Below are 11,176 nucleotides of genomic sequence, written 5' to 3' on the forward strand. Positions count from 1 at the left end.
ATAGATAGATAGATAGATAGATAGATAGATAGATAGATAGATAGATAGATAGATATAGGTATATGGTCGTTTTTCCTATGGTGGGTACTCATTATTTTTTCTTTGCCCAAGTTTTGGGCTAAATTAATTCAATAATGACAAAGTAAATAGAACTTCCAACTTTTACTCTAGAGAAATGTTTCATAAGTATAACCCAAGGTAGTGAAACAAAGAATACAATTCATTGGGATTTTCTTGAAAAATGTATTCATATAAAATAAGGCATTGATATTCAAGATAGATTTTGTTCACATGGCTTACTAATTTTTTGTTATCTCACATATTAAAGAAAATGGCTCTTCAATCCCTTGTGAAAAATGTGTGATTGACCAGTACATACAATAGTGATGGAAATGACTATGTCCTTCAAAAAATACTCACACCCAACATCTAGATGTAACTTTATGTAGTAGTATTAAAAGCATTTGGTGGGACTCAGATGCCGACTAACAGAATTTGGAACAGAATTATTCGGGTTAATAATTAGTGTCTTTCCAATTGCAGTTTTCATGAGAAGTTGTGGATAGGAAATAACAGAACAATAAAATTAAAATTGTAAACCAAATTATAATTTTTAAGTTAAAATTATAGAAACTTGAAAATGTAATATAATTAAAATATTTTGTTTCCAGTCACTGTGAATATTTAGTCATAAACTAGTTAAAGCTCTAAAGGTGAAGAATAATTTTAAAACTCACAAAATGTGCCATGTTCATGAAATTGAAAATCCAACTACAATATGCATAAGATATTTTTTATAACATTGTAAACTAGTTAGCAAAAATAAAATTCAATTTAGACTTTCACAACTCATAAGCCTTTAACCATGAATCCCAGCCATTTAGCTCTAGAATAGATTTAATCTTTTTAATGATTTATGTACTTAAATGTTTGAGCAAAAAAACAGCATTCAATGAAACAGCATTCTTACACATGGCAATCAGAAAGGAGCAATAAATTCAAGGTTATGCAGGCCCATTTTGTACATCACTAGCTATTTGTAATGTTATCTTATTATCAAAAGAATATGCAGGCACATGTTATTATTTATATGGTAGTTTTAGTTATTTAGGAAAAATGCATTCATTGAGTTCTTGTCATTTTTAGATGTAATGGATGTGAATAAAACAGCACTAATCAGTAGTAGAAAGCTTCTCTCACCTCTACCGTGGAGAAATTTGATAAGGTACAAGTAATACACACACACACACACATCGACGCACTACATTTGTGTGTGTGTGTGCTCAGATATTTCCCTTTCTTTTTCTTTTTCTATCTTGAACCCCTTCATCATATGGTGCGCGATCAGTCAAAAGTTTGGTTTACAGTCTCTCCCGGGTTTTGATCGCCGCAACTGCCACCTGGGATGCTCTGAGCACTGCGCAGAGCCTGAGAGGTGGGAGTGCTCGGAGCCCTCTCTCTGCTGTGAATGTTGGAGACTTCTGTGGGGATGATGGAAAGAAGAGAGTAAGAGTGCATAAAAGTCACTACACAGGAGAAACAGTATAAAGAGAAAGACTTCATTCCTGCGCTTTTTATTTCGGGAGCACTTGGTCTTTGAACATCAGAAAACCTTTAATTAAACTCGACTTCTCCGGATGGCGGGAGAGCCTCCACACCAGGAGAGTGGTCTGCTTTCGCGAGTCATTTTAATGATTGTGCTTCCAAGTAGACTCCTGAGGGGAAGCCCTTAAAATTAACATAGAGCATTATCGTGTCACTGGAAAAGGTGTCAGTTGTGCATTGTGGTTTATAGTGAGTTATCTGTAAATAAATATGCATCCACTTATAGGGATCACTTTTTAATAATGAGACCAACTTGAGATTATGTGTTCTGGAATTGGCAATTTCAATTCCAGGATGGAAAAGGATTCATAATGATACCCCCTCTACGTTGAAATGGAATGACAAATAGAATGCTTACTGCAGCCTATGAGACTCAAACATTATTTACAAGTGGATAGGTAATTATTTTAATTCTACCTTACGGAGTCATTTGATTTGACATTTTTCATGATAGAAAAGAGATCATTTAGTTATAAATAAGGTACATGTATATCTCTGTGTGTGTGCTGTCTAATATTAAGAAGTTTCTTGGATTGAACAAATATATTTGAATTAGGGTTTTGATATGACATTTTTAAATATAGGCAAAAAGAGACATTTATCTGTTTTATTAAACCCCTGTTAAGTTTCCTTTAAATACTAGATTATAGTGTCAATGATTTACTTACATGGATATTGTTCATGTTTTCCTCTTAACGCAATTATATTAAATTTTAATGACATCAATTGTCATATCTAACTGGTATCTGTAAGCTTGTGGAGAGCCTAAAGGTTTTATATAAATTTATATGTATAAAGCTCCCACTGATATACTTTGCCAGTAGATATTTTACCTTGAGTAGTCAGCTCTGCAAATCCCTTTCCACAAAAGATTAAAAACATCCTCCTATTACATCTAGAGATTTCTTTTTGTTATTCAAAGCCATGAATAAATTTAGGAAAAATGTATATGATTTTAATGCCTTAAACCAGAAAGCTTCCTTGATTCCTATTAAAAAATGGAATATTTAATGTTTTGCTTCTTCTGTGGTACGTTTTTGATATTGTAGCAAAGAACAAAAAAGAATTCTGAGAACATATAAAACAAAAAACTGTGTTTGAAGTATTATAATAAAACAACCTTCTTCCTTTAATGTTAAGTCCCTTTTTAATGAAGATCCTCTGGCAGCTCTTGAATGTATGACTAGTTTATATCATGGGATGAAGCTGTCTGTTCTGATGATTGACATGAGCCCACATTACAATGGGATTCTGAAAATTAGTCCATAGAGGTCCTTTTCAGGTACTTCTCAGACTGAGAGCTGCCCTCCAACTACACTAAAGCCTTTTTAACCCCCCTCATTGGTATTCTAATCTGGAAGTGCTGTCCTGCCTTTTAAATAACTCAAGCATTCAGGCTGGTACCCCCCTTGACACATTACTTAGCCAAAGGATTCAAATGAGATTCAAGAAACATGCAGTACAGCACAAAGGGATTGGAATATGCACAATTAATAATCACACAGTTAATTCATTTTTAATGCTAGGATGATTTATGAAATTTCACATTCAGATATGTAAAACACCATAGTAGCTGTCTACCCCCATTACATTTCCAAAATTCCAAAATATAGGCACTGTCTACAAGTAATTATTTTTATTATAATAGTTTCCGAAAGGCATAGCTTTAAGTAACATTAAGGTTGTGACACAAACTGATAAAAATTGAACGTGGGACTTCTTCAATCCAGACAGTCTGCAAACAAATAAACACATCAAGAGTTTATACATGACTGGGAAGAAGTTAAATCTCTGAGTAGAAAGGGTTGTCATGGGGTTTTAGGTATCTTGGGTCATAACCAAAGAACTACATTACACATCGCAATGATTTGTAACACACATTTGTAACACAAAATGCACTTCGAGAAGGATTCCTACATCCGGTGTTCAAGGTCTTGCTACCCATATTTGAGAAGTGTATGCTGACTTGGTTCTGACTTATTGAAACACTATGTACAACAACCAAATACTACCCAGTCCAGCACCATCTTTACAGCCATCGTTACATTGGAGATCATTGTTAATATCCACTGTCAATCCTTTCTTTTCCGGAGCTTCCTCTTTTTCCGGACCCCCTCGTTTACTCAGAGGGATGTCCTGTTCCAGAGTGTGGCCCTTCCAGATGGCATGTCCTGATGGCAAAACTTCATCTGCCTGGATTCCGTGGAGCTGAATTTCTTTCTAGATAGATTCTGTTCATGCTGGCAGTTCAAGAGGAGTCCTGGTGGGGTAGTGGGTTATGAGTGGGGTGGCTAACTGCTAGGTCAGCAGTTTGAAATCACCAACCAGCTGTTCCACAGGAGAAATATGAGACTTTTTACACCTGTGGAGAGTTATAGTCTCAGAAACCCACAGAGGGGGTTCTATACTGTCCTCTGGGATTTCTATGAATCAGAACGGACTTAGTGGCAGGAGAGGCAGTCCAAGGTAACTTAAATGTTCTTTCAGCAGAACCATAATTAGAATGCGCGCATTCTTCTTCAACCTTCCATATTCTGTGTCCAGCTTCTCATGCATTTATATAAGGCTATTGAAACTACCTTGATTTGTGTCAGGTGGACTTAGTCCTCCAAGCGACATCCCTGCCTTTTAACTCTTTAGATAGGTCTTTTGTGGTAGCATTCCCCTATGCAATACATCGTTGAATAACTTCGTTGCTGTTTCCATGAACATTGCTTGTGGAGCCAAGTGACATGAAAGCTTTGACAATTACAATAGTTTCATGATTTTTGTTTGCTTTATGTTTTTGGTGCTCCATCATTGATCTTCATTAGTAAATGTTTCAAGTCCTCTTTATCTTAAGCAAACCAAATGTGTCATCGGTATATCTCAGGTTGTCAATGATTCTTTCCCAAATCCTGAAGGCATGCTCTTTGTCACATAGCCCGGCTTCTCAGAGTTTGCTCAGACTGAATAAGTCTGGTCCAGTAATACTTTCTGATGGACCCTGCTGCACATGTTTCAACCACACCACCGAAGTATTCAATCCCCCTTGTTTTGTTTGTGTGACCGGTCCATGTATGGGTTCTGCATGAGCACAATGGAATGTTCTGAAGATCCTTTTCCTGGCAGGGTTAGCCATAATTTCTTAGGATCCACACAGTTTAATGTCTTTGCAGAGTCAATAAAAAATAACAATAGGTAAACACTGTTCTGGTCGTCTCTGCTTTCAGCCAACAGTCCTATCACATCGGCAATGATATTGTTGTTCCATGTCCTCTTCTGGAACTGGTGTGAGTCTTGGCAGTTCCTGCTCCACATGCGGCTACAACCATTTAAAAATTTCTACAGCAAAGTTTTACTACCATGTAATATTATATATATCATTTGATTCCTACATTCTGTTAGATCACCTTTTTCTGAAATAGACACAAATGTGGATCTCTTCTATTTGGTTAGCCAGGTTTTTCCAATTTTTTGGCATAGAAAAGCACTCCCCGGGTTTCATCTGTTTGTTGACAAGTCTACATTGATATTTAGTACTTTCCTAGGACCTTTGGCCCACCAACTTCTTCCAGGTGACTTATACTTCTTCCTTCACTACAACTGGTTCTTGATTACATCTTGCCTCCTAAAATGTATAAACATTGGCTACTTTTGGTATATTGACGGCGTATTCATTTAATCTTTGGTGGATACTCCTTATGTTATTCAATATTTAAATTTTCTTTGGTTTTCAACTTGAACTTTTGATGTTTGATGTTTCAACATATGAACAATTGATGTTTTGTTCCTAAATCAGTCACTGGGTTTATTGTGACTCATGATATTGAGCCACTGTCTTTTGGCACAGATGTTGTTAATTTGATTCCTGTGTATTCCACATGAAGTCCATGTATATAGTTCCCATTTAAATTTTTGGAAACAGTCCTCATTTAATTTTTCAATTTTCAATGAACACATTGTTGTTCTTGCAAAGGTCTATCACAAAATGTCCAACGTTGTTTCTATCACTATGGCCATATTTTCTAACTACCAGTTTTTCTCATTTGTTCCCAACATATGCATTCCAATCACCAGTAATTATGAATGCATCTTAATTTCATGTTTAATCAAGTTCAGGATTCAAAAGTTCATAAAGCCTTCAATTTCCTTGTATTTGCCCTTAGTAGTTAGTGCATATGTTTAATTAATAGTCCTAGTAACTGGTCTCTCTTGTAGGGAAATTACCCTATCCCTGACAGCATTGCACTTCAGGATTGATCTTGATCTTGGAATGTTATTTTTGACAGTGAACATGATGCCATTTCTCTTCTATTTGTCATTCCTGGCAGACTAGATCACAGTTATCAAAATCAAAATGGCTAGTAATAGTCCATTTTGGCTCACTAGTGTGTAAAATATTGGCCTTGATGCTTTCTATTTCATTTTTGATGTTTTCCAAGTTTTCTAGATTCATACTCTGTACATTCTCCTTCCCAATATTAAGGTCATTGCAGTGAATCACTTCATATGACTCTTCTAGTTCTAGCCTTTGTAGCTTTGTAATCACTGAATGTGAGATTCTGTAGCCTACCAAAGGGCTGGATAATTTGCTATTGATATAATTAAGGCCATGGGCACCCCTATGGTGGTGAGAAAAGGCAAATAAGGGGTGTAAATCCCTAATATGGGCATCAGTCAATTTTGCCATCTCACTAGGTTTAAAATGGGTTCTCTAAGAGCCGAAAGGGGAGACTCACTACCATCAAGAAAGAAAAGCTAAGGGTGGGAAATATGAACTTCCTTAACTCAGGAGGCTGATAGAGCTGTAACTTTAGAGAGTTGATGAAAAGGCAATGAGCTTGGTTTTGGTTTGTTAATATACCCCATAATCTTGAATATTATCGATGAGTTCTGAATCACTATTGCAAAAAAACCCTCAATTTTAGCAGAGCTCTAAGTAGAGGGTGTCATTGGAGGCACAGTTGATGTCAGGACTAGTTTAAAAGCAAAAAGCTCCCCACAGAGTTGGAAGCATGTCTGAAATTTGCTTGAAAGGAATCAGTCATGGGATTTTGATCTTGATTATTCCCCACCCCCTCCTTGTGAAATTACAGTAGGTCACACCATTTTTACAAATATCGTAGGCATAAGATGTGGAATGTAATCAGAACGACAGTCACTAAAGCAATACTTAGTTTCCAGATTCTTTCTAAGGAGCCCTGGTGGCGTAGTGGTTACGGTGTTGAGTGGTGATCCTCAAAATCAGCAGTTTGAAACCACTAGCCCTTCCTCGGGAGAAAGATGGGGCTTTCCACTCTCACAAAGAGTTACAGTCTGGACTTTCCAAAATGCACTGGTTTTGCACCAATATAACTGGAATTAGAGCTGATCAAGCAGAAGAAATATATCACAATTACTTAATGTATCACTTAAACAAGCCATTCTACCAACCCAAACCACTGCCATTGAGTTGCTTCTGACTCATAGTGACCTGATATAGAACTACCCAAGGCTGTAAGTTTCTAAAGGAGCCTCATCTTTCTCCTGGGCAGCCGCCAGTGAGTTTAAATGGCTTTTGGATAATGATCCAATGCTTATCTGAGTCACAAAAGCTCCTTAAATGAGTCATTAGAGTGGCCTTACTTAGTGCACAGTAAATTTGTATTCACTAAGAAGCCCGAGGTGGACAGTGGTTCCCCACTGGGCTGCTAACTCAAGAGTCTTACCAGGTCCGTGGCAGCAGGACAACGGTTTCTACTCCCATAAAGAGTTAGAGTCTCAGACACTCACAGGGCAGTTGTATCCTGTCCTGCAGGGTCACTTCACTGTGAGTGAGTCAGCACCAGCTTGAGGAGAGTGAGCACTTTATAGCCCAGGAATCAAGGAAGACGTAGAGCACACACAAGACATAGTCATAAAATGAGGTAAAAGCATGCCTACATAGGAAATTAAGGTAGTGAAAACTCATAAAACATTTACTGTCACCCAGCTGTTTCAGCTAGTTGGGCTAATTCGTAGGTGGTTTGTTGTTTCCATATGGCCAGGCATTTTAAAATCATGCATGTTTTGCAATGAGTTGTAATCATGTGAAGGAAAGCTCTCGAGAGAGTGGAATGATGCACTTGGGCAGATCATCAGAAGATGATTGCACTAATGCTTCTTCAAAGACATCCCAGAGTGTTGCAAATGGTTAAAGCACTTGGCAGCTAGCAGAAAGGCTGCTGGTTTTAGGCCACCCAAATGAAACTAGGCAGAAAGGCTTGGTGATAGACCTATTTTGAAAAGCAAAACAGAACAACAACAACAATACAGCCAGTGACAATTGTGGAGCCCGGTTCTACTCTGATACACATGGGGTTGCCATGAGTTGGAACTGACTTTACAATTTTGGGTGTTGTTTTTTTAATAACTCTAAATATTCAGTATTTTCCCCTTACCTTTTCTTCCAGTAAACCCAGTCCTCACCCTCATTCTAACCCACAATAATAGGGGGAACTTGTGTATAATTAATCTTTCAAAGGAGCTGCACTGCCTGAAACTTCAAAGCTGGCTGCCCTTTTGAATGGTGTAGTGGGATTTCTGTCTCTTTGCAGTACAAATGCTATCTTTAGGCTGATAAATATATTGTTTTGGAAAGTAATATCCATCTAAGATCTAATACTGCTTGTTTATGATTGACAAAATTTGTTTTTTTTAAATGTCCAGGCAGCCTTCTTGTTTAAAAGTCTAATTTAATGCTACCCACTATCCAGAAAAGAAATGGTACCAGTACTGTTTCTTTCTGTTCCCTCTCTCTTTTTCTTCCATCCTTTTCACATATATATAAAATGACAAACATTGGCACATGACCTTATCCTACACCACTAATGCCAGATTTCAAGCATGACTAACTCAATCTTCGTGCCAGAGAGAAAGATCAACTAGTTTTATTTGATGTCTTACTTTTACTAGTGTCCTGAAAGGTGAAATCATTCATGCACAGGTAATTGCTCCGGTGAGTTTCCTTGATCTGCATGTATGATTATAATTTATAAATACCAATTGGATAATTGCTGGCAGAAGTTTTAAAAGAAAACGTTTCTAATGCATGGTTGATACATTTTGTTCCCAATTGAATATAACATCTACAATATTAATGAACCTTGTATTCTTGCTCTCTTTCCAGGGCAGTGTTTTGGTTTGCGTAATGCTCAGTAGTGTGACCAGTACATGTTTCTGCCCAGGAGAATGTAGGGACGGAGGGTTTGCTTTCTCTCTCTGCAGTGCCGTGCACAACCCATATGTTGGTCTGGTGCACAAAGCTCAAAGTAGGTCATAGTTGTGAATGCCTTGCATGCAAAAGTTGAAAGATTATTAGGTAACAAATTCTCACTATCATTTTTCTTAATACATTCAAATCTCAGAAATTTAACAGGAGATACACAAAACACCTACGTTGGTTCTATCTTTCAGAGGATTATCTATTAAAAAGTAGTATCATTAGTGATTCATAGATGCAGACCATAAATGACAACCCCTTCAGCAAAAGCTTTTCCCCTTGAAGAACACATCAAGCATAATGCCAAATGATGCTATTTTATATTCATGAATCTGTGCCCATTGGCATGTCCACTGCCAAATACTCACAACTGGACCTTTCCAGCAAAAAGGCAATTGGCTAATGTCACGTGTGGTCCATATGGAAAGGAAATGACAACATATCTGCAATGCCATGAAACAGATGTAAATACTGTTCAATGGATGCTATCGTTTTCTTTTAGTGAGCTCCAGGCCTCACAAAGAAGAAAAGGACAAAAAAAATTGTACTGATTTTCTTCGAAAGCCTCATATTCCTTTCCTTAGTCTCTGCTTAACCCTATCTACAGGTTGGGGGCCAAAGAGTATATACACAGCCCAGTTAACCAGTTGCCTTCTCCAATCCTTATCTTAAGTACATTTCTTAAAGATCAAATTAATGATACCGAAGGAGTGTCCTAGGAGGTTCGTTGATGCAGCCTTTATGTGTTAGGCTACTAACCACAAGATCAGCGGTCTGGAAACCACCAGCTGCTCCTTGGAAGAAATATTGAACTATCTACTCCCGTAAACAGTTACAGTCTCAGAAACGCCCAGGGGCAGTTCTATCCCTTTCTAAAGGGTCACTATGAGTCAGCATCGAGTCCATGGCAGAGGTTATTATTAATTTTTTTTTGAAGGAGAATCCTGGTGGTGTGGTGGGTTATGCATTGGACTGCTTATTACAAGGTTCAGAGTTCAAACTCACCCATAGCTCCACGGGAAAAGATGAAGATTTCTGTTCCTGTAAAGATTTGCAGCCTTAGCAACCTGTGGAGCAGTGCTGCTCTAGTCATATAGGGTTGATGCAAGTTAGCATTGGGTCAAAGTCTTTCAGAGAGAGCCAGAGCGTTTGAAAACACCGTCCTATTGCGACTGGAAGGATTGTAGGCTTCAGGCCACTCTTTTCTTGGTCTTGTGTAGCTTGTAAGAAGGAATTCAGATGAGAGATAGGAAAGATGCTTGACCTAATGGAGCAAGTGAGTTTATGTCAGGCAACAGTTCTGAAGCTGTGGGTCGCGACCCCTTTGGGGGTCAAATGACCCTTTCATATGGGTCACCTGAGACCATCAAAAAGCACATATTTCCGATGGTCTTAGGAACCCAGACACCGATCTTCTATCTGTCTCCAGGCGGGTCTGCCCACATGCTGATACGCCCACCTAGGAGTAACCAGCATGAAGACTGTTACCCATGCTACAGCATGCTTCAAGACAACACTTCATTTCTTTGTCATTAGAAATAAATATTTCACAATATATAATTACATATTGTTTTGTGATTCATCACTATGCTTTAATTATGTTCAATTTGTAACAGTGAAAATACATTCTGCATATCAGATATTTACATAATAATTCATAACAGTAGCCAAATGACAGTGATGAAGAAGCAACGAAAATAACTTTATGGTTGGGGGTCACCACCACATGAGGAACTGTATGAAAGGGCCACGGCATGAGGAAGGTTGAGAACCACTGATGTCAGGGCTCTGTCTAGTCTGAGTCACTCTGCCAGGCAACTCAGCTAGTCTGAGAGTGTGCTGTTGGATGGAAATACAAGTTTTATCTATTGCTGATGGCAGACCTACTGCTCTTGTCCAGCTCTTCACAGTGGACTTCCCTTTTACAAATCCTGTGGGCACACCCGGCATTCATGCTGTGCCCTCGTCAACAGGCCAGATGCCTGGCTGGGTTCTTTCTGGAACTTCAAGGGTCAATTCAGTCATCCGTGGGGGCTGTGTGCATATTCTGCTCTCTCAGCCCAGGCCCTTTACTTTCTTCTCTTCCTTGTGAGTTACACACTGGGCGGCCAACTCCAACATCAGCGGTTTGAAAACACCAGCTGCTCTGTGGGTGAAAGAGGCTTTCTACTCCTGTAAAGAGGTAGAGTCTCTGAAACCCACAGGGGTGGGGGTGAGGTGTTCTACTGTGTCCTATAGGGTAGCACTGAGTCAGAATCGACTCATGGTAGTGAGTTTTAAATAGATAGATAGATAGATAGATAGATAGATAGATAGATAGATAGATAGATAGATAGATAGATAGATGAT

The sequence above is a fragment of the Echinops telfairi genome, unplaced genomic scaffold (genome assembly GCF_000313985.2).
Source record: "Echinops telfairi isolate 266 unplaced genomic scaffold, ASM31398v2 ScPeMD7_4;HRSCAF=17, whole genome shotgun sequence".
In the NCBI taxonomy this organism is placed as follows: Eukaryota; Metazoa; Chordata; class Mammalia; order Afrosoricida; family Tenrecidae; genus Echinops; species Echinops telfairi.